The following is a 21,146-nucleotide window of genomic DNA, read 5'->3' as shown; positions in this document are numbered from 1 at the left end:
TACAGTGACTGCTGCCTTTCCTCCTCTGGCTCGCTGACCTTCCCTATTACCCTCCCTTGCCGCTCCTCAGCATCCTTGATCTCTGCCCTGGGTTTCCTCTGGTGACTCTCCTGAGACTGTTTCCAACCAACCGGCATTATAAGGCACACATGAATTCATCTTTCCCATTCCTGGGGCCAGTCCTCTTTGGACTCAGTAGCTCCCCCTGGTGGCAGTGCACACAGGGACATGTCAGGCAGATTGCCTGTCTTCCTGAGTTCCTGCTTAGCCCTCACCTTTGAAACTCAGCTTCCAAACCTTGTCAGTTCCCCCTCCTTCCTTTCTGTAGAAGGGTGGAGGCAGAGGTCACATTCTAGTGGGTGGTAGAGCAGAAAGAAGGCCTAGGGAATAGGAGAGAAAAGCAGGGGTTTCATCTCTGGGTTGGTGGTGGGGCCTTGAGTGTGTGCTGACACCTCTGGGCGAACCTGGGCAAACTGCCCACCAGCAGCCAGAATGGATGGTCAGGGGCTAGAAATTCTGCATCCTCTAAGTCAGCCAGCCAACAAACCCTTCCATGGATTAGCTCCCTTTCCCTCACTTGTAAAAGGCCTGTCAGTTCCTAGAGTAAATGGGCATGATCAGCCTGCACGTGTGTGCCCAGTCCCCAGCAAGTACCATCCAAACACCCCCATGGCACACATTTTCCAGGAAGAGATACTTGTGTGTCCCAGCTCTATTTTCCACACTGTGTGCGGGGTCACAGAAGATTTTATCTGTGATTCATGTTCTGATGTCAGCTACATCCACAGACAGGACAGTTGGGCTGGCTTTCTCCCTTCAGCCGAGGTCCAGGGCTGGTTGAGGCTGAGACTCCGAGACATACATATGCCCATTGCAGTGAGGTGCGGCAAGTATGGGTCTGCCAGCTGTCATTACTAAGAGGCTGGGTATCTCAAATTTGTACCTGTACATGATATGCCTTTTTTTTTTTTTTTGGTACCAGGAATCGAACTCACGAGGCAGGTGCAGTGCCACAGCTAAATCACCAGCTGATATATCTTGGTTCTTGTTTTTTCCCCATTCCTCTTCCCTCCCTTCCACCCCTCCACCTCGCCCTATTTACAAAAATTTTGTTTCTATTTGTTCCTTCTTTTCTCTCTTTCCCTTTCCCCTACCCTCCCCCCACTTACCCTTCTCCTTCCCCTTTGGACCTTTTGCTTCTATTTCACATTATCTATTATACATTTTGATCCTCATTTACACTTTCAGTTTCTCACACCAGAGAAACTATTTGGTATTTACACGTGTGTCCTATTTATTTCACTTAAGAGTATGGTCTCAATGTGCATCCATTTAGCTATAAATGTCTCTAGCTTATTCTTTATGGCTGAGTAGTACTCCATTCTATTTTTTTAAAAAACATCTTCTTTATCTAGTCACCAGTTGATGGGCATTTGGGCTGTTTCCAAGATTTAGCCATTATAAACTGTGTCGTTGTAAACATGGGTGCACATATATCACTGTGGTATGATGCTTTTAATTCTTTTGGGAAGATGCCCAGCAGGGGAATAGCTGGGTCAAATGGGACCTCTAATCCTAGTTTTTGAGGTATCTCCACACTGATTTCCACAGTGGTTGCACCAGTCTACACTCCCACCAATAGTGGAGAAGGGTTCCTTTTTCCCTATAGCCTCACCAGCATTTGTTATTGGTTGATTTCTTGCTAGCAGCCATTCTTTCTGCAGTGAGGTGGAATCTCAGTGTTGTTTTCATTTGCATCTCTCAAATGACCAGTGATATTGAACATTTTTTCATATGTTTATTAGCTGTTTCTATGTGCACCTAACTATATAAAACAAATATTAACAGGCATGAAAAATCAAGAAAGCACTAATACAATAGTAGTGGGGGACCTAAACACCCCACTGTCACAAATAGACAGATCATCTAGACAAAAAATCAACAATGAAACACTAGAACTCAACCAAACTCTTGACCAAATGGACTTAGATGTCTACAGAATGTCCCACCCTGTTGGGAGCAATGCTACATAATTCTAGGGAAAAATCATTTGAGTAGGCCTAGTTCTCCTGCCTACAGGCCAGCAATAACACTCCAAGACATACTTCCATTTTGGCCTCAGGTCACAAGGGAGATCTCAACAATCCCATGATGCTGTAATCCTCCAGGACAAGACCACACCTGTGGGAGATGCCCTGGGAGGAACCAAATCTTCATCTGTGTAGTTCCTGGGAGGAACTAAATCTTCATCTGCATAGTTCCTCATTGTTCTTAGATTTCCGCCGCCCCCACCCAGTCTTTTGTTACACCTTGTTCATCCCAATATGATACTGAAATCTACATTATTCATTTGTTACATTTGTTTCTTTGGATGTACTAAATAAAAGGTGCTGCAAGCTAGGGCTTCTTGTCTTTGCTGCCCAGAGCAGCACTGATCAGACCCAAAGCTCAGCTTCTTCTCAGTCTCATTTGTCTACCTTTCCTGTAATTCGCCGTGTGCTGCCGTGGCTCACAGGAGACCAGGACTCACTGCAGAGGTTCTGGTAACGTCCCCTTCCCCTGTTCCCTACACCACCCCACAAAATCAGAATACTCATTCTTCTCAGCTGCACACAGGTCGTTCTCCAAAACAGACCACACATACTAGCTCATAGAACATGTTTAATACAAGGAAACTGAAGTTATCAATTCATAGAGTAAATCATTTTGACTCTTGATAAATAGCTGTTATGATTGTGGAATGACTCAGATTCATTATTTCACCTTTTTTTTTTTTCATTATTCCATCTTGTGTCAGTTTTGGCAAGTTATGTTCTCTAGAAATCGGTGACCTTTCTCTCCATTTTAATATAGGGTAGAATGGCCCATACTGTCACCCATTACCCCAGAGTTTACTCTATAAAATTTCTGATCTACAGAAGAGTTGTAAGTGCAATGAGCCTGTTTATCCTTCACATGGATTCACCATGTGTTAACATTTTTTCACATTTGTTTCATTTCTTATCTCCCTTTCTTTGTGTTTGTGTGTATTTTTTTCGACAAATAGTGTCTCAGGTTTAATAACAAAAAGGCAAAAGGTCACCAATATGGCCACGTCTTTTCTCACTCACATCCCCTATTCTCAGATCCTTTCTACCTTCATAAATTTGAATATAGTTGTAGTTCATTGGTTCAAAAACTGACCTTAGGGGCCGGGGATTTAGCTCAGTGGTTTCACCACCTGCTGTGCAAGTGGAAGGAACCGAGTTCGATTCCCGGTACCAAAAAAAACACACACACAAAAACTGACCCTAGGAAACATCATCCTTCAAAGATGTTTACAGCAGAAAAAAAGAGATACAAAACTCAGTACCTCTTCATTAAAAAAAAGAAAGAAAAGAAACTCAGTAAGAAAAAACTAAAATACTACAGCTGCCAGGAGAGCAGCTCTTAATCTTCCCACACAGATACCCTCATATCCACAGGAGGCCATTTGGACTGAAACCAAACTGAATTCATTACTCATTCCTTCTCCGACTCTTGTTAGGGCTTTTCTTTGACCTTTCAGGAGACTTTGAGTGGCTTCTGTGTCTGTGACTATGGTGATGACCCAGGGACTCGGAGTAGGATCTGTGTCATCAATCTTTTTTTTTTTAAGCAATAGTGCTTTATTGAATACAAAGATTAGTTTAAGTGGATACAAAATTGCTGTGTAAAGTGTTTTAAAAATACATTTCTATAGATAAAGATTATCTCTTAGTAAAAGAACGTGTATGTTTAGACTTGGACAGCAAAGCAAAAGCAGATTTAGAAGTGTGACCAGGTATCCCTCCCAGCCCACACTGCCGTCATTAGGTGCCAGTGGCCCCCAAGCAGACCCTGCTCAGACATACACAGGGCTGACACTGACACCCTGAAAATGTCTTTCATTAGTATAGCTTTTTAAAGCAGTTAATACATGTCAAAATAACCCCAATCACTGACTTTGCATGAGAGTATTCTAAAGTCCAGGAACACTTTTCTCTGTAGAAACTTCACACAATGAGCTTAACCATTACAGCCTTCGACTGCACAATCTTTGCAACCCCTTTTGACCATCTCACTATGGATTTTTTTGGCCAAAACAAAACAAACACCCCAAATCTCTGTATCTCATCACGAATCAAGCCTTTTCTTCAGCACAACTCCTCCTGTTGCAATAAAATGAAAATACTGAACCAGTACAACTGCTGTCTTCCTCACACTTCCATTCTTTCCCATGGCCCAGTTTTGTAAGATTATAAGAAATGTGGAGGGCCGGAGATTTAGCTCAGTGGTTCCACCGCCTGCCTCGCAAGCGCAAGGACCCGAGTTCGATCCCCCGGTACCATAAAAAAAAAAAAATGTGGAGAAGATGACTCCAGAGAACTACTGGGAGATGGAGGAGGAAGGGCAGGAAGGGGAGACCAAGGCCACAGTGCTGAGAAGACAAACCAGATGCAGTTTTGACTGTGGGTACCTGGCTACCAGCCTGTGGCCCAGATTGGAAATGCCTTTCACTCCATAGGACATATGGAGAAATCTGTATTATGCAAAAGGAAGGGAATGACAGTGGCTGAAAATACACGACAGTCTGCAGATAAAAAAATAAGGCGATTGCTATTTTTATCTCAACAGAAAATTATTCAAAAAAGGAACAATGAAGGAACGCTCAAATCAGAAAAACCTGTCAGGTGTCTGGGCTTCATGGGGCTATGGCATTCTAACAGGACAACACCCAACACCCAGGCTGGGGCTGGGAGTGTGCCAATCAAAGTACCCCAATTTCGACTTCTCTGGAGGATTTTCACACCTGCAGTTACAGATGATACATTAAAGTGCAGCATAAAATACAAAAAGGCTGATTTCTTTAAAAATGGTTTCTTAGTTGTGTAAAAAGTTTACTGACTCTCATTGTGTAAAAAATTACTGCAACATGAAGGTGGAGCTCACAGCTGATTTGGTTTTCTTTTTCTTTTTTTTGAAAGCAAAACTGAATGCTTTAATAAAACAAAGAACTAGGACCAAACACTGCAATAAATCAGAAGTAGTGCCTCGTGTACATACTTAACTATTTACAGATGAAAACAGGCATTACCACAACACTAATCTAACTATATTCATTTATATATAAAAAACACAAGTTTCATACATCACAGGAAACCTTCCATTATAACACAGAAGTGATATTACCAAACAAGCATCAGTGAAGTATACTGCCTTTTCTAGTTGTTATTGTACAATGCTGTAGATAATGCAGCCCATGCAATACACCCAAGAACACCAGAGTCCTACACCCAAGTACAATTAATATGATAAAGCAGCCCTCTGCAACTGGTGCTGGATACCACTAAGAAGTCTACTGCAGCCATGTTGGTTATGATTTTCCATGCAGAAGGGTACAATTACATTAAAACTGAAGTCTTTAAAAAGCTTTGAACATTCTTTCTTGAACCAAAACATTCAACAAAAGATGCACATGAAAAATTAACTGTTCAGATACCTTTGCAACTTAAAAATTCAGATGCATGTTATTCAATAGAGCTGCTGTATATGAAAACCAAACAGTTTTAATTTCTTCTTGTAAAGTGATTAATCCTAGTGCAGTTCTGTGCTACACACATTTTTAATGAGAATAATGCAGACATCTTCTGGTGCAGGCCAGCACAAGCTTCAAAGATTATCTCAAGACCCTGTTGTTGGTTTGATGGTTTTACTTATAACCAGTTGCGATGTATACGTTTCACAGAATGTCTTATTTGACAGCTTTTAGAAGATCAATTTAACCAGGCTTACATTTGGCACCAAACACTGGTTTCACAGAAAGGAAGGTCTGATCCTTCTTTATAGCTTTCATCCTGCTTCCAAAGAACATGTGGAAATTAAGAGGGTGAAAAGTTTAACCATGGTAGGGCCAGGGATTTAGCTCAGTGGTTCTGCCGCCTGCCTCACAAGCCAAGGACCTGAGTTTGATCCCCAGTACCAAAAAAAAAAAAAAAAAGTTTAACTATGGTAGAAGTAGACTACCAGTCAGTCCTTTTCTGGTGTACCATTAAAAAAAAAAATACAGGCACATAACACTAGCCAAAGATTACACCTTGATAACATTCCCAAAAGGCAGATATGCTGCAAACATGCAGAGATTTCATTTATTTTGTTTGGCACATGGGAACTAAATTTTTTCCCTTATTATCTGTGTTATTTCAATTTGCTGTGCAATTTCCATTCAATTTTATTCAGGGGAGGGCATATACATTTTGTAGGGCTGTATCTATCCAATTCTGCCTGTAACAAACACCCAAACATCCTAAAATATCAATTATAAGACAGACAAGTGTAAAGTAAAACTCTGGAGAACATCAAAGGAAAATGGTCATGCATCTGCTCTTTAATGTTTTCCTACGATATATTAAAATAAAAACAAAGTTTCAGTCTCTTCACAAGCACTAATTTATATTCTCTGGATTTTTTCAGCAACAACAACTGGGTTTTCTTTTCTAATTTTTGCTGCAGCTTCTGCTTTGTAATCATATGGACAGTTGTGCTTGTCAGAGTAACAATGAAGTCCACAAAACAAATTTCCACATGGGCAGTCAAATCCTGTAAGGCCAACTTTCTACACATGAAACATCTGTTCTTCTTTGGTTTGGGCAACTCAGGAGCTTTTTCTTCACTTTGAGAAGTACTGGGCTGAGAAACTGATGGACTGGGCTAACAACTGGCTCTGACACCTCTGTTTTCGGGGTATTTTGTCCTCTCTTGAAATGCTCATTTCTGTCATTTGCTGAGTTACAGGCGAGGCAGCCACAGGCACATTTCTCGATTTTTCAGATGTGCTACCAGCAGCACCTTCACAGTTGTTTAAACTAGTGTCTGCTCTCTGTACAGATGCAGAATCTGAGGTAGGACTGTTGGAACCACTAGCTGTCCCCATTGGGCTCATTCTGCCACTATTCTGCTGTCTCTGAAGATGTTCTTTGGAGCAAACAGAACACATTCCATTTGTCCTAGGGTTCCCATAAAAGCCACATCCTGTACTACATAGCATGGGCCCTGGGGTCTGGTTAGTCTCCTGAGCCATTCTTGTTTGCCTGTGGGGCCCTGATGCACACGCAGAGCTCGCGCGACGCCAGTGCCCTGCGGTCGGGGCCGGGCCGAGGCCTGAGGGAAGGGCGAGCCGGGGCGGGGCCTGGAGCCGCCGCCATGGCCGGAAGCAGGTCAGGCCTCAGGCGGAGGTGGCGCCGCCGCTGCCACCGAGAGGTCCTCTTTTGTTCCTGCAGCCTCACCAAGCGTGGCGGGACGCGCCGGACTCCCCGGAATGGGGGGGGCGGGGGCGGGGGGAGGACCGGAGGCCACGGCAGCTAACGCTCCTCGCGGCGCTCGCCCGTCGTCGCCTCAGCGGCCGGCTGGGCCGAGTCAGAGGGCGGACGGAGCGCGAGCGGCGAGGCCTGGGCAGCGCGGGGGCCCGCTGATGGCGCTCTCCGTCGCCCTTGCGGCCGTCGGGGAAGCCAGCGAGCCCCTGGTCGAGGTCCAGACCGCTCCGCGCTCCGGCCGACTGATGCGCGCTCTGCCCGGATGCTCAGGCTGAGGGAAGAGCTGATTTGGTTTTCTTGGCAGCACAGCATAACCAGTAACCGTGGAGAACACGATAAAAAGTGCTCATGACGAATTCTCTGCAGAGGTTTAAAAAATGACTTAGGATGAGAATCTACCCCTAAAACCCTGTTTTTAAAAAGTTACTTATGTATAAGCAGGTTATCTCATTAGAAAGTCTGCTCTGTTTTATTCTGTGAAAGGTAAATGTGCATAGGAATTAACTATCGGTATTGAACTGTAGCAGCCAAGGATTCAGATGTTGTACAAAAACAAAACCAAAAAAGGTAACAGGCTCCACACAGTGAATCCTGGTAAGCAAATGGCCTGGCACCAAGTCCACGCAGCCTTCTCGGTCACAGGTACATGTCCACCACACAGAAACACTCTAAACCTGGATGATCTAGATGTAAATCAAGAAGCTACAGCAAAGCAATTTAATACTCACAATACATGCTGGCTGATTCTCAGAAATCAATTCTAACAGTGGTTAGTTAAGAGGACAGAAAATGAAAACACGAGCTCATCTCACAAAATATAATGTGTAACAGTAATGAAATACAAATGTTAAAAGTACTTCATACAAAAAAAAGACCCACATCAAAAGTTTAAAAAATTGAATTCTTAGGCACAGGTACAATATATGAGAACGGGCACCCTTCCAAGGATCTCATGAAAATCTGTAGCAATAACACTCAACCGGAATGTGTTCTTTTTATTCAGGAGGGATTCCTCACACATGGTGCCCAAGAGCCCCACTGTCACCGTCGCCACCCTGCATCTGCATCTGCATCTGCGCCTGCATCCTTGCGATCATCTCTTGCATGCGGCAGAGCTCAGCTTCCTTTTGCAGCGGGATCTGGTCTTTATTCATGTCCTCATTCTCCACTTTCCTGCCGCCTCTCTTAAGCCTTTCAGAACGGAAGTTTTCATAGTGAAGGTCCTGGGTCACTTCCTGGAGATCCTGCATGTGGGTGATGAGCATCGTTCTCAGCTTCAGAAAATCGTTATGTTCGGGTTCTTAACCTCCACAACACCCCATGGGTAGAGGCGACCTCTGACCTTCTTGCCTTTAGCTTCAATCAGCTGGTTGGATCCAACCACAGAGAATGGGATACTGGCCTTGAGGAGCCTAGTCTGCTCCTTAAAGTCTTCATCCTCATCTGATTCTGCGTCGGGTAAGTGATAGATTTTGATGTTCTTCAATCTCATCTAGAATCCTTTTCTTCAGCCGCTCGCGCTCCTTCCGAGTAAGGGTGTCGGCTTTCGCGATGACAGGCACAATGTTTACCTTATTGTGTATTGCTTTCATAAATGCAACATCTAAAGGCTTCAGCCCGTGGCCAAAAGGTGAAATGAAGTAGAAGCAGCAGTGCACCCTGTTGTCAATGATGTGACGCCTGTTCAAGCCACTCTCATCATGCAGGAAGCGTTCAAACTGCTCATCGATGTAGGAGATGATGGTCTTAAAACAATCCCTGCAATTGATGGCATCCCCATAGCCAGGCGTATCCACCACTGTAAGGCGCAGCTTGACCCCACATTCTTCAATCTCAACGGTTGAAGCCTCAATTTGGACAGTTCTTTCAATTTTCTCTGCAGCTCCAGGTATGATTCTTTCTGAATAGAGGTCAGTCAGGAACAGGCTGTTTATCAGAGTCGATTTTCCTAGACCAGATTCACCAACCACCATCAGCGTGAATTCAAAACCTCTTTTCACTGATTTTCGGTGAACTTGATTGGGAAGGTTTGCAAATCCAACATAGCCAGGAGTTTCTGGATTTATAAACTGAGCTGGTAGTTGCTTAGACATCTTCCATATTGTTTTCTCTATCAGCCCGTCCGACGGAAAAGAGGAGCCGACAATCGCGCCGCAGACGCGCCCCGCCCCGCCCTGCACGCAGGCCTGTGTCATCGATCTTGGGACCTGCTTCCATCGTGTGTTGGGCTCTTGCTCTGATGCCTTTCTCTGCGGGGTGAAAGACTTCTTCTTTTGGAAAATCGACTCCTATCCCTCCTGTAGCACAGCGTGGGAGAGCGACAGGGCTTGTCTAAGTCTCGGTAGCTTCTCTTGCGATGATCAGGTGACGGCACTCTTTCTAACTTCTCATCTTCTTCCTCTTCCTCTTCACTAGACTCCACACCATCTGTGTCTTCTTCTAGAGCACTAACTCAGGGCTCCAGTTGCTTAGCTTCTTCTAGTACATAGCGTTTCTGTAGCAGAGGCAGAATGATATCAGACTCTTTCAGCGTTCATTAGTAAACTCATCTACATGTATCAGTTCAAACTTTCCAGTTCAGTTCTGGCTCTTGATTTTTCAATAGTCTTTGTACAAAGGTTACAAGTACTTGTAGCAATCAGTGCCTGTCAGTCCCATGTAAAGTGTGCCCAACATGCAGACATACTTGAAATCTTCATTTTTTATAAACTCTATGATGATATCCTTCTCAGGTTTAATTTGAAGTATTTTCAAGATCAAACACAGAAAGGGAGTCGGTTTTATATTTCCACCATAGATGCCACCCACAAACCTTAATTCCATGGCTTTATCCACTACAAGTTCAGCCGTGGGTCCAAAGCATTCTTCTTTCCAGTGCTTGGATTCATAGATTCACATCCAAATGATCTTCTCCACCAGATATTGGGGGTTGGTGCCATGGATGCTATGCTGTGTGTACTCTTTTTTTTGGTACCAGGGATCAAACTCAGGACCTTGTGCTTGCAAGGCAGGTGTTAGCACCACTGAGCTAAATCCCTGGCCCTGCTTTATTTATATCTTTATTATATTATATATTTATATTTATACCTTTAATTATGTCTTTTTATTTATTTATTTTAGGACTGGGGATTTAATCTGAGACCTTCACACTGAGCTACATCCCACACCCTTTTTTATTTATCGATACAGTGTCTTGTTAAGTTACTAAGATGCCCTGGCTGGAGTCCAACTTGCAATCCTCCTGCCTAAGCCTAAGCCTCAGCCTCAGCATCCCAGAGTGCTGGGATTACAGGTGCAGGCCACCATCCCTGGCTTCACTTTATTTTTAAGAAAAGGGGTCTTGCTGTGTTGCCCAGGCTGGCTGGAATTCCTGAGCCCAGCAATCTCCTGCCTCATCCTCTTGAGAAGCTGTGACTATAGGCAACTGCTACTGTGCCTGACTCTCTGTATTTGTGTGTGCTTGCTTAATCATTTTGTTAAGTCATTTGTGATACTTGAAGATATTGTGATACATCATCCCTGAAGACATCAGCATTCATTTACTAAAAAAAGAGAATGACCTCATACAAAAGCTTAGTGCAGTTATCCCACTGAGAGTATTTGACATCGGGACAACACAGTTTCCTTCTAGATGACCACAGGTAACATTTTTCTCTTGTCCCAATAATGTCCTTCACAGCTGTTTTCTAAAAACTTCTCTTGCCAGTCAAATGTCATGTGCTGCATTTGGCTGCCAAGTCTCTCTTGTGTCCTTCAAACTGGAACGCTTTCTCTGACTGTGTTTGCCTTGCACAACAGTGACATTTCCGAAGATCCAGTGCAATTTTGCAGAAAGCCCTTCAAGTTGGATTTGTCTGATTGCTCTCCCATGATTTCATTAAAATTAAATATTTTCTCCAGGAATCCACCTAGGTGATGTGCTGTCCTTCTGCCTGCATGACATCAGGAAATTCCTGCTGTAATTTTGTCTCACAGCTGGTGATGTGTGACCTTTGACCATGTGGTCAGGGCACTGTTCCTATTTACTGTATTGTGAAGGAACTCTTCACTGAAAACATAACCACAATGATTTCCTTCTTTATAAGCAGATTTCATTGAGATTAGGAGTATCACTTCATGTGTAGTAATAGCTTTATTTTCAAATACTCATAGATGTTACAAAATATAATGAATGCCTACATAATTGTAATATCAATTTCCATTTTTTATAAATATTCCCTCCCTATTTGGGTGGTACATTTACATTCAGAATTTAATTATAATTTTGTGCTGAAAACCTGCGGAGTGGTTGCACTTGAGTATCATCTTCCTATCCACTTACTCTCGGAGGAGGAGGACCAAGAATCTATGAAAAACAAATGAGGTCCAAAAGGATGTGAAGTGAAATAAGCCAGGCACAGAAAACCAAAAACAGCAGGTCTCATTCATACATGGATGCTAAATGAGTTGATTTCATAGGAGGAGAAAGTAGTATAGTAGTTACCAGAAGCTGAGAAAGGAAGTGCAGGGGAGATAGAGAAGTTGTTTAATGGGTAGAGCACTGGATTAGACAGGAGGAATACGTTCTAGTGTTCTATAGCATAGCAGCTTAACTATACTCAACAATAACATGCATTTCAAAGTAGCTAGAAGGATTTCGAATGTTCCCAACACACAAAAAAGATAAGTGTTTGAAATGGTGGATATGCTGATTGCCCTGATATAACACTGTTCTCCAAAAATCTACATTAGTATTATGTGCCAACTTTTTAAGTGCCTGCGTTGTAATACACTTGTTTGACCAACTGAGGGCAGTACCGATTAGGCTGTTTGTTGGGAAGCAAGTGGTGGCTACCGGAGATTTCTTGCCTTGGAGTTCATCTTTGCTGTTAGCCACTGGGACTGAATGCATTCTTTGAGCCAATAAAGGCAGAGGTAATGGAAACTGCTGTTTTGATGGGCTGCTGCTTCTTGTCTGACGCTTCCATCTAAACACCAGCCTCCCCCTGCTTCCCCTGTGGCAATTTCTTTCTTCCTTTTTCTTCTCCCCAGGCAGAAACTGAGACCACTGACAAGCTAAATGAGGCTGAGGCCTGGGGCCCTGACAGGCAGAGAAGCAGCAGGTGTGTGTGTGTAGGGCTTGGAAACCACCTTGTTTGTGGGGAGCAAAGCTAGCAGAATTTTCCTGAAGAAACAGCCAGCCCCCAGTGAGTCTCCCTTGCTTTTGCTTCTAGTTGTGCTCCCCAGCACGGCTCAAAGTGCAGGCTCCATGCTGTATTGTGACATTAAGGGGATTGAGAAGGAAGAAGTAGGGGCTGGGGATTTAGCTCTGCGGTTTCGCCACCTGCTGCGCAAACGCAAGGACCCGAGTTCGATCCCCGATACCAAAAAACAAAAAAGAGAGAAAGAAGAAGTAGGGAGAATGTCATGGCTATTTATTTCTCTGACTGGTGAAATAAAAATGCGTCTCTGGTGCTACCCCCTTCTGCCTAAAGTTAAGTGGCCTTTCTCATTACAAGGACTGCCCCATTCACTGACCCCATTATTACAGACAGCTAAGTTAGGTAGAAATATTCTAGGCAATCAGATAGGGCCAGGCCCTCGAGAGAGTCAGTGCAAAAGAGATGAAAACACATTACAACTGTGGCCAGAGGAGCATTAGTTGGAGCCCAGGCCTCAAGATAAAGATAAAATGACCAGGCCTGCGTACTTCCCCAAGGGATGAGATAAGCAGTAACACCTGGTTTAATGAAGTCTAGACTGACATCAGTCACCTCCGTGGGTGACCAAGACCCTCAGGACCTATCACCTTCCTGAAAAGTTCTTTGTTCTTTTCATGTACACTTGCTACATGACTTGCTCCCCCATTAGATCACTGCTAAGAAAATATACTTGAAACCTTATTGGTTGATCATAGCTTTAACCCACATTGTACCCATGTGGTTATGCTTTATAAACATTTCCTTAAAAAATGGACTCCTCAGCGACCTATTCGGGACCCCTCCTGCCTCTCAGGAGCTAAAATCTCTCCTCTCAATAAATATTTCCTACTCTTAACTTCCATTGTTCCTAGAATTCATTCTTCGATTTTAGAGAACACGAACATGGCATACCTGACATCTAACAGATTGGGAGTTATAATATTTCTCCTATATCATTTGGAGGTCTGATATCATTCCTATATCACCATCATTTAGAAGCCCAGCTACTGTAAATCACCATTTTTTCTTAAGGATGAACTGTGAGGCAGAAGTAAAGGAACCATTTATGTTGAAACTTTTATTTTAAATGACTACCTAGGCATCAAAGGGTTTGTCAGATATTTGTTAGGGATTTTTCTTTTCTTTCTTTCTTTTTTTTTTTCTTGGTTTTTTTGAGACAGGGTTTCCCTTTGTAGTTCAGGCTGGCCCTGAACTCACTATGTAGCCCAGGCTGGTTTCAAACCCATAGAGATCCTCCTGCCTCAGCCTCCCGAGTGCTGGGATTACAGGTGTGTGTCACCACACCCAGCTTTCATTTATTGAACTACATTTGCTTTATTGCTAAGTCTGTTATACCACTAAAAGACATGTTGAAGAACATATTTTGCTCATAATTCTAGGTTCCAAATCACCTCAACTCATTTTTTTCCCTGCCCTAGAATATTCAAGTCAGAAGAACTCTTGGAGAAATCTAATAGACCAGCTCCTGGGTAGTGTAAATGAGGCCTCTGAAAGATAGAAGGGCAGTGCTCCATGTCCAGGCCTCTGGAGAGCTGAAGATTGTGCCTCTTCACTCTCCATTTTGTCCTTCAGCAAAAATTTGGAGAAAGGAGACCCTGGCTCTGGCCCCTCACACTTAGGCCCCATGTCATTGATATTGAAATTGGGGCTGCTTCTTCCCACCCTCTGGGCTGTGCGATGCATCCTTTCTGCTGTCAGCTACAGCTAGAGCCTGGTTCAGCGCTGAGCATCCTAGGTGAAGAAGCAACTGTTCTCTTCCCCAGGATGCTTGTCTCTTGTTATCCTGAAGTTCTTGACAGGCCTACCAGATGGCCAGGAAAGGGAGGGCAAGCACTAGATATGGAATCAGACCTGGGTCTCTCCTAACCTGTTGAAAATCACTTCCCTTTTCTGAACCTTCATTTCTTCATCTATGGAAAGAGGAAGGTGGCCTAGATCAGTGGTTCTCCAACCTGGAGTCCCTGAACTTCCTGAAATTGGGCATAGAGGAGTAGGAGGAAATGTGTGCAGTCTCCTGGGGAGAGTATACAGAGCTTCTCCCAGGTCACCAAAGGGGTCCTATTATGGACTGAACTGTCACCCTCCCCCATCAAATGTTCAAGCCCTAACCACCAAATACAGTCCAAATGTAACTTTATTTACAGACTGGGCCTTTAGGGAGAGAATTAAGGTAAATGAGAGTGGGGCTCTAATCCTGTAGGACTGTTGTCCTTATAAAATGAAGAAGCACCAGAGCTGACTCACTGTCGTTCATGTGAGGACATGACAGGGAGAAGACAGCCATCTGCAAGCCAGGAAAAGGGTCCTTACCAGGAACTGGATTTACTGACACCTTGATCTTGGACTTCTAGCCTCCAGAACTGAGAGAAGATAAATTTCTGTAACATTTTCCAGCCTATGGTATTTTGTTATGATAGTTGAGTATATTAATACAGCCCCCATAACCCCCCAAAAGATTCAGGCCACCTTCCTCTTTCTATATATGACCTCAAACTTGAAATTCTCTTGCCTCAGCCACCTGAGTGGCAGGATTACAGGCTTGTGCCATTGTGCCCAGCTTTTCAGATAGCATTTTTTTCATACTGGAGATCGAACTCAGGACCTTGTGCTTGTGAGGCAGGCACAGTGCCACTGAGCTAAATCCCTGGCCTTCAGATAGCATTTTTAAACCAAGTTTTATTATGTTGAGTCATGTGTGAGTGCCTGTAGTCCCAGCTACTACAGAGGTTGAGGTGGTTGGTTCACTTGAACCCACAAATTTGAGACCAGCCTGGGCAACAGCGATACTCTGTCTCAAAGAATGTTTTCAAATTGTGTATATTTGGGGTTTTGCAACACGATATCATGAGATACATGTAGATAGTAAAGTGGTTATATAGTGAAGCAAGTCAGCATTATCCATCAGCTCACACAGTAACAAAAACAGCTAAAACCTGTACAAATCTCTAATACAACTTTATTACCCATAGTCCTCATATGTACATTAGATCTCTAGACTTGTTCATCCTATATTTCTACTATTTTGTATCCTTGACCTACATCTCCCCATTTCCTCCTTCCACTCCTATAACCACTGTTTTATATTGTATATATGACTTTATGTTTAGATTCCACACACAAGTGAGATTATGCAGTAAATAACTTTCTTTCAGTGTCTGGATCATTTCATTCAGTATAATATCCTCCAGGTCCATATATATTGTGGCAAAATGGCAGGACCTCCTCTTCAGGGCGGAATAATATTCCATTCTCTGTGTGTACATCACATTTTTGTATTCATCCATTGACAGACATGCTGTTTCCACATCATGGCTATTGTTAATAATGCTATAGTGGACATGAGATATCATTACAAAGTGCTGATTATTTTATCTCCTTTGGCTGTATACTAAGAAGAAGGATTACTGGGTCATATGGTAATTCTGTTTTGAATTTCTTTAGGACTCTCCATACTGTTTTCCATGATGCCGGCACCAATCTATATTCCCAGCAGTGGTGAACAAGGGTTACCCTTTCTCCACACCCTTTCCAACATTTGTTAGCTCTTGTCTTTCTGATAAAAGTCATCTTAACAGGTGTGAGATATCTTTGTACAAATTTTCATGGAAGGGAGGCTGCGAAGTATGGCTGGGAACTGCGGCTTTAAATTTGAAATTTCCCAGCCTCCCTTACAGACCTATGACCTAGTTTTCACCAAAATGATGCACCTATGGAAGGCTTTGATTTGAAAGTGACAGGAGGAAGCAGGCTGGACATAGGTCATCTGTTTTGCTGGCATGGGTGGCAGCAGAGGCAGTGTTTCTCAGGGCAATCAGACCAATCGGGCATCATCATTTCTAAGAGTTTTGCCTAAACCTCCTTCTACAACCCTTTGAAAAATTCTGCAGGAGATAAATTCCTTCTTACCCAAACTAATTAAAGCTGCCCATTTTTGCCCTTCTTTTTCTTCTTCCTTGTTAACAAAACTGATTTTGTTGGAGCAGAAATATGTGCCAGCTTAAAAAACTACATTTCCCAGGCTCCCTTCCATCACTGATGAGAGCCACATGACTAAATTCCAGCCAGTGAGATATGAGTAGAAGTTGGTGCATGAAGCTTTTGGGAAGATTCCTCAGGTGAACTGACCTCAGAGGGTCCCATGAGGTAATGACCCTCTGCCAGGGTGGTATATGTCAGCTCCCGCAACTAGAGTTCTATTTTATTATTGTTGTTATTTATAATCATAGAGTACCTATTCAGTGGGAAGTATCTTCAAAAACAAACTCTCACCCTGAAATGCGTGTGAATCATGATAGGGCAATGAAAATATGAAACAATGGGCCTCCTGCTGTATGCTGATAATTTGCCCAGGAAAGGGAAACTGTTTTTCTGGCTCTATACAGTTTTGTATATAGTGTCATTTGACCTGAACCCCATTCAGGATGCAAAAGAAGTCTCTTGGTAAAGATTGGCCAAGTTTTTCTGTGGATAATGTTAGTGCAGGAAATATTTGACAGGCCAGAACCCAAGTTTATTGCCTTGCCTTTGTTGCAGGTAAATTTTGAATTATGGGAACCACTGGTTTGGGTTTTATTTTGTATTTTCAAGGTTTTCTGTTGAACAATAATTAATGTCTGCCTTGTGGAAAACATGTTTATAACCCAACAAATGCTAGTTTTCCTCTTATTTGCCCTATATCTTTTTTTGTACCCTCAGAAGTTGGGTTTTTTTTCATGGTGGTACTATTTCTTGAGTTTTAAATTGGAATAATTCCAAATAATAATAATAATAATAATAATTGGAATAATTCTCGAAGTTTTAAATTATTATTTGCATTTCTTTTCAGATTAAGCGCTTGTTATTTAACATTTGGTTCAATATGCCACTCCCTATTCCATGTTGGATATATCATTCTTTGGCACTAAAATCTGTTGAAGCTAGTACAGAAATATGAGCATCACCTTTCCCATCTAAAAATGCCTAAATTCTTACACAAACATATTTTATAGAAAAAAAAAGACCAAGCAGAGAGTTGAATCACTTGACCAATATCCTTTTGCCCTTGCCTTTTCTTCCTCAGTGCCTGAAAGGTAGATATAAAGGCTAAAGCTCATGCAGCCATCTTGTGAAGGCTAAATGGTCATGTTAACATTGTCTGAGCATAAATACAAAATGAATGTTTAACTTTGGTGCATAGAATTTAAATGAAAAAAAATTAAGTTATAAATCTTTGTTAATGGGTATACAACATATAAAATACAATATGTGACATGAAAAACATAGTCGAATGGGGTAGGGCTGTAAAGGAGAAGAGTTTTTGTATGATTGAAGTTAAGTTGTTCTGAGTTTAAAATAGAATGTTATAACTTTAAGATGTTTTAAGTAATTGTGATGGTAACCAGAAGGAAAATATCTGCAGATATATACAGAAGGAAATGAGAAGGGTACCAAAACATGTGACTACAAAAACATCAACAAAATACAAAAGAAAGAAAACTACATAAACCTACAAAACCCACAGAAAATAATGAGCAGAATAGGAATAAGTCCTTTCCTGTCAGTAATTACTTTAAATGTAAATGGGTTAAGCTCTCCAGTCAAAAAATCCAACTATATTCTGTTTACAAGAGATTTCAGTACTTCCAGGAAGATGGTAGAACGGTAAGCAGCAACAAATCAGCCTGTCCAAGATTCAGAATACTGACATTGGAAAATAACAACTTGGGGAATAAAAGAAGAACAGAGGTGGATCCCTGGCACCCAGGAAGGACCCAAAGGGAAAATTGGAGCCTACAGAGAAATTGAAGAGACAGACCACAATGCAGAAAAAGGAAGGGGCAACCTGCACTTTCTCCCTGGCTCCTGGCTCGTGGCATAAGAAAGGAAGATCAAATCTGCAGAGACACAGTGAAAGTAAGCAACTCCAGTGGCCTCCAGGGAGAAACACACCAGTGGAACAGAGTAGTGTGCTACAAAAGCTGTTGAGTGACACCAGTCCAAGGGACTGCTGTATCCCCTGGAGACAGTGCTTGGTCAGATGCCATTTTAGGGAGGGACTAACCAAGACCAGGACTCAAGAGCAGCTGTGGGTTGGCTTCATCTCAGGGCTCCCAGTGTTAAACTACCACAGTGACTGAGTGAGGGAAAGTCACAGGAGACATCCATGGTCAGGGAGCCATGGTCAGGCTTGCAACAGACACCCAGAGTGTTATAAGCTAAACAACCCAGGCCCCAACCCTATGAGCAGAGGTCAGGCTCAACCTGAACCTCCACGGATTTGAAAGTCCCAGAAAAAACACCATGTCCTAATTCTACAGCCAGCTTGCTGGGATTATCCAGCAGAGATCTGGGCTCTGACTGCCTCCTTTGTCTACCAGCAAGAGCAGAGTCATGCTTCGAATTGGACACTGCCACAAAACTGTAGACCTCAAAAGATAACCACAAGCTTGAAATCATAGAGAAACTTCTTTTTTGTTCCTTCTTTGCTTTCATTTATTTTTAAAATTTTTGTTCATTTGAGGTTTTGTTTGTGTGAACCTTGTAGTTTTTTGTTTTGTTTTGTCCTTGTTTTTGTTTTTTTTCATTCTTTCCTTCCCTTCTGTCTTCACCAGTTTCTTGAAGCTTGGGCAATCTTCCTTTGTACTTCGGCCTTGTTTCTAATCTCTTCTTTTATTTCTCTATTTTTTCTGATTCTCTCCTTTTAAATTTTTTCCTTTTCCACCTTAGGGTAAAATTGCTCTATTGAGTGGATAGATACTGTATACAGTTTTCTGGTTTGTCTTAGATTTTGTTATGTAACTATAAATCTTGTACCTATAAAGGTGGCAACTACTAGTTATCACAGTTTATCATTTTCCAGCCTGATGCTATTGTTACTGATTGTACTACTTTAGCCAAGGTGACATAGTTGCTCTGATCAATTGATGTTCCTTATATGCCAATACCTAGATTGTCTGGGGAACATATACAATATCATAGTCCAGTACCAAAAATCTGGGTGCTAGGCCAAACAGGCTGCAACCTCTCAATCCCTAATAAACTGAAGAAGTGGCATCGGGGGACAGAGTCAAGGGCCAAAACCCAGCTATGACTAGAAGACATCTCTTAAAAATAGTAATTTCCTAAAGAAGTTTCAATACTAGTAATAAAGCTACCTACCATAGGCAATTTACAAGCTTCAACAAAGAAAAATTTAAAAAACAGAAAATGAGAAAACATAAAACAAGATGCAAGCCCAGATGCCCAATTTGCCCAAGGTAATTCCAGAGACCATTGAAGTGGAACAAATAAAAAGCCATCCAGTTGAACATTCTGAAATGGTAGCAGCAGAAGTAAAAAAGCAGATGGACAAATCACTAGACAAAAACAAAACAGATACAGATAATTAAAGAGATAATGACCAAAAATAAAGACAAAAAAGGATAAAAAATGTTGTGAAATAGGAAGAAATTGTTCAAAATTATACAAAATGTGAGATACTTTGCAAATACTTAAAATGTTTTGAGCAAAAAAAAAAAAGGTATAATATTACTAGGAAATAAGCTGAAAGATTAGCAAATGAAAATATATTCATTCTTTTTAGATCATGATACACAGTGTATTTATCATTGTTATTCTCTAATCATTTTTGTTATGAAAATTTTTTTCATAGTGGTTTTTATATTTTATTTATTAATATCTACTTGTATTATATTAAAATTTAAAATTAAAAAAGGAGATGACCATAATGAAGGAGATGGTTAGTGAATCTAGAAGAGATACAGATTTTTTTTAAAAAAGAGAGCCGAGGAAAGAGATAGAAACCATGAATGCCCAACATAGGAAAGAACTGGATTTCATAAAATAGATTCATACAGATATCGAGGAGATTAAAAATTCTACTGAAAGAATACACAGCAGAATCAACCAATCTGAAGATAGAATATCAGATCTCGAGACAGGGTTGCATTTGGTGATCATCAAATGAAAGACTTCTTAAAAACAGCAAGGCACCATGAAAAATCAATCCAACAGCTGCTAGACAATGCAAAGAATAACATAATATTGATCAGAATCAATTAAAAAATCAGAAGATAGCACAAGTGACATAAAAACCTGTTGACAGAAGAAATGGCAGAAAATTTCCCAAGCATGGAAAAAGAATTTGATGTAGGGAACAGGGGAAGGGGATGTTACCAGAACCTCTGCAGTAAGTCCTAGTCTCCTGCGAGCCACGGCAGCACACGGCAAATTACAGGAAAGGTAGAAAAATGAGACTGAGAAGAAGCTGAGCTTTGGGTCTGATCAGTGCTGCTCTGGGCAGCAAAGACAAAAGCCCCCAGTTTACCACACCTTTTATTCAATACATTGGGAGAAACAAAGTGTAACAAATGACTTGCAGAGAGTTCAGTACATCCTGCGTAAATAAGATGTAACAATCCAAGAACAAGGAGGAACTGAGTATATGTTTGTTCCTCCCAGGATGTTTTCAGCTCCCAGGATGTTTCTTTTTTTTTTTTTTTTCTTTTCTCATTGGGAATTGTACCTTTACAAAATGCATCTTGGTTCTTATTTTTTCCCCATTCCTAGCCCTCCCTTCACGCCCTCCACCCTTCCCTATTTACAAAGACTTTATTTCCATTTGTTCCATTTCTCATCTTTTTTCCTTTCCCTTCTT

The 21,146-nt window shown here is 41.9% G+C and overlaps 3 pseudogenes; all 3 read right to left on the bottom strand.

Annotated features, from left to right (window-relative positions):
- Positions 1-6,204: 6,204 nt before the first annotated feature.
- Positions 6,205-7,134, bottom strand: LOC101723133 (AN1-type zinc finger protein 5 pseudogene; annotated as a pseudogene).
- A 1,014-nt stretch (positions 7,135-8,148) lies between these two features.
- Positions 8,149-9,469, bottom strand: LOC101723483 (septin-2 pseudogene; annotated as a pseudogene).
- A 9-nt stretch (positions 9,470-9,478) lies between these two features.
- LOC101706273 (pre-mRNA-splicing factor 38A pseudogene) lies at positions 9,479-15,974 on the bottom strand (annotated as a pseudogene).
- Positions 15,975-21,146: the final 5,172 nt, after the last annotated feature.

This window comes from Heterocephalus glaber, unplaced genomic scaffold (genome assembly GCF_053883595.1).
Source record: "Heterocephalus glaber isolate CG9 unplaced genomic scaffold, H.glaber_assembly_v1.0 deba00001145, whole genome shotgun sequence".
NCBI lineage: Eukaryota > Metazoa > Chordata > Mammalia > Rodentia > Bathyergidae > Heterocephalus > Heterocephalus glaber.
Note: the sequence above shows the minus strand (reverse complement) of the source record. Positions and strands in the feature narration are given on the sequence as shown.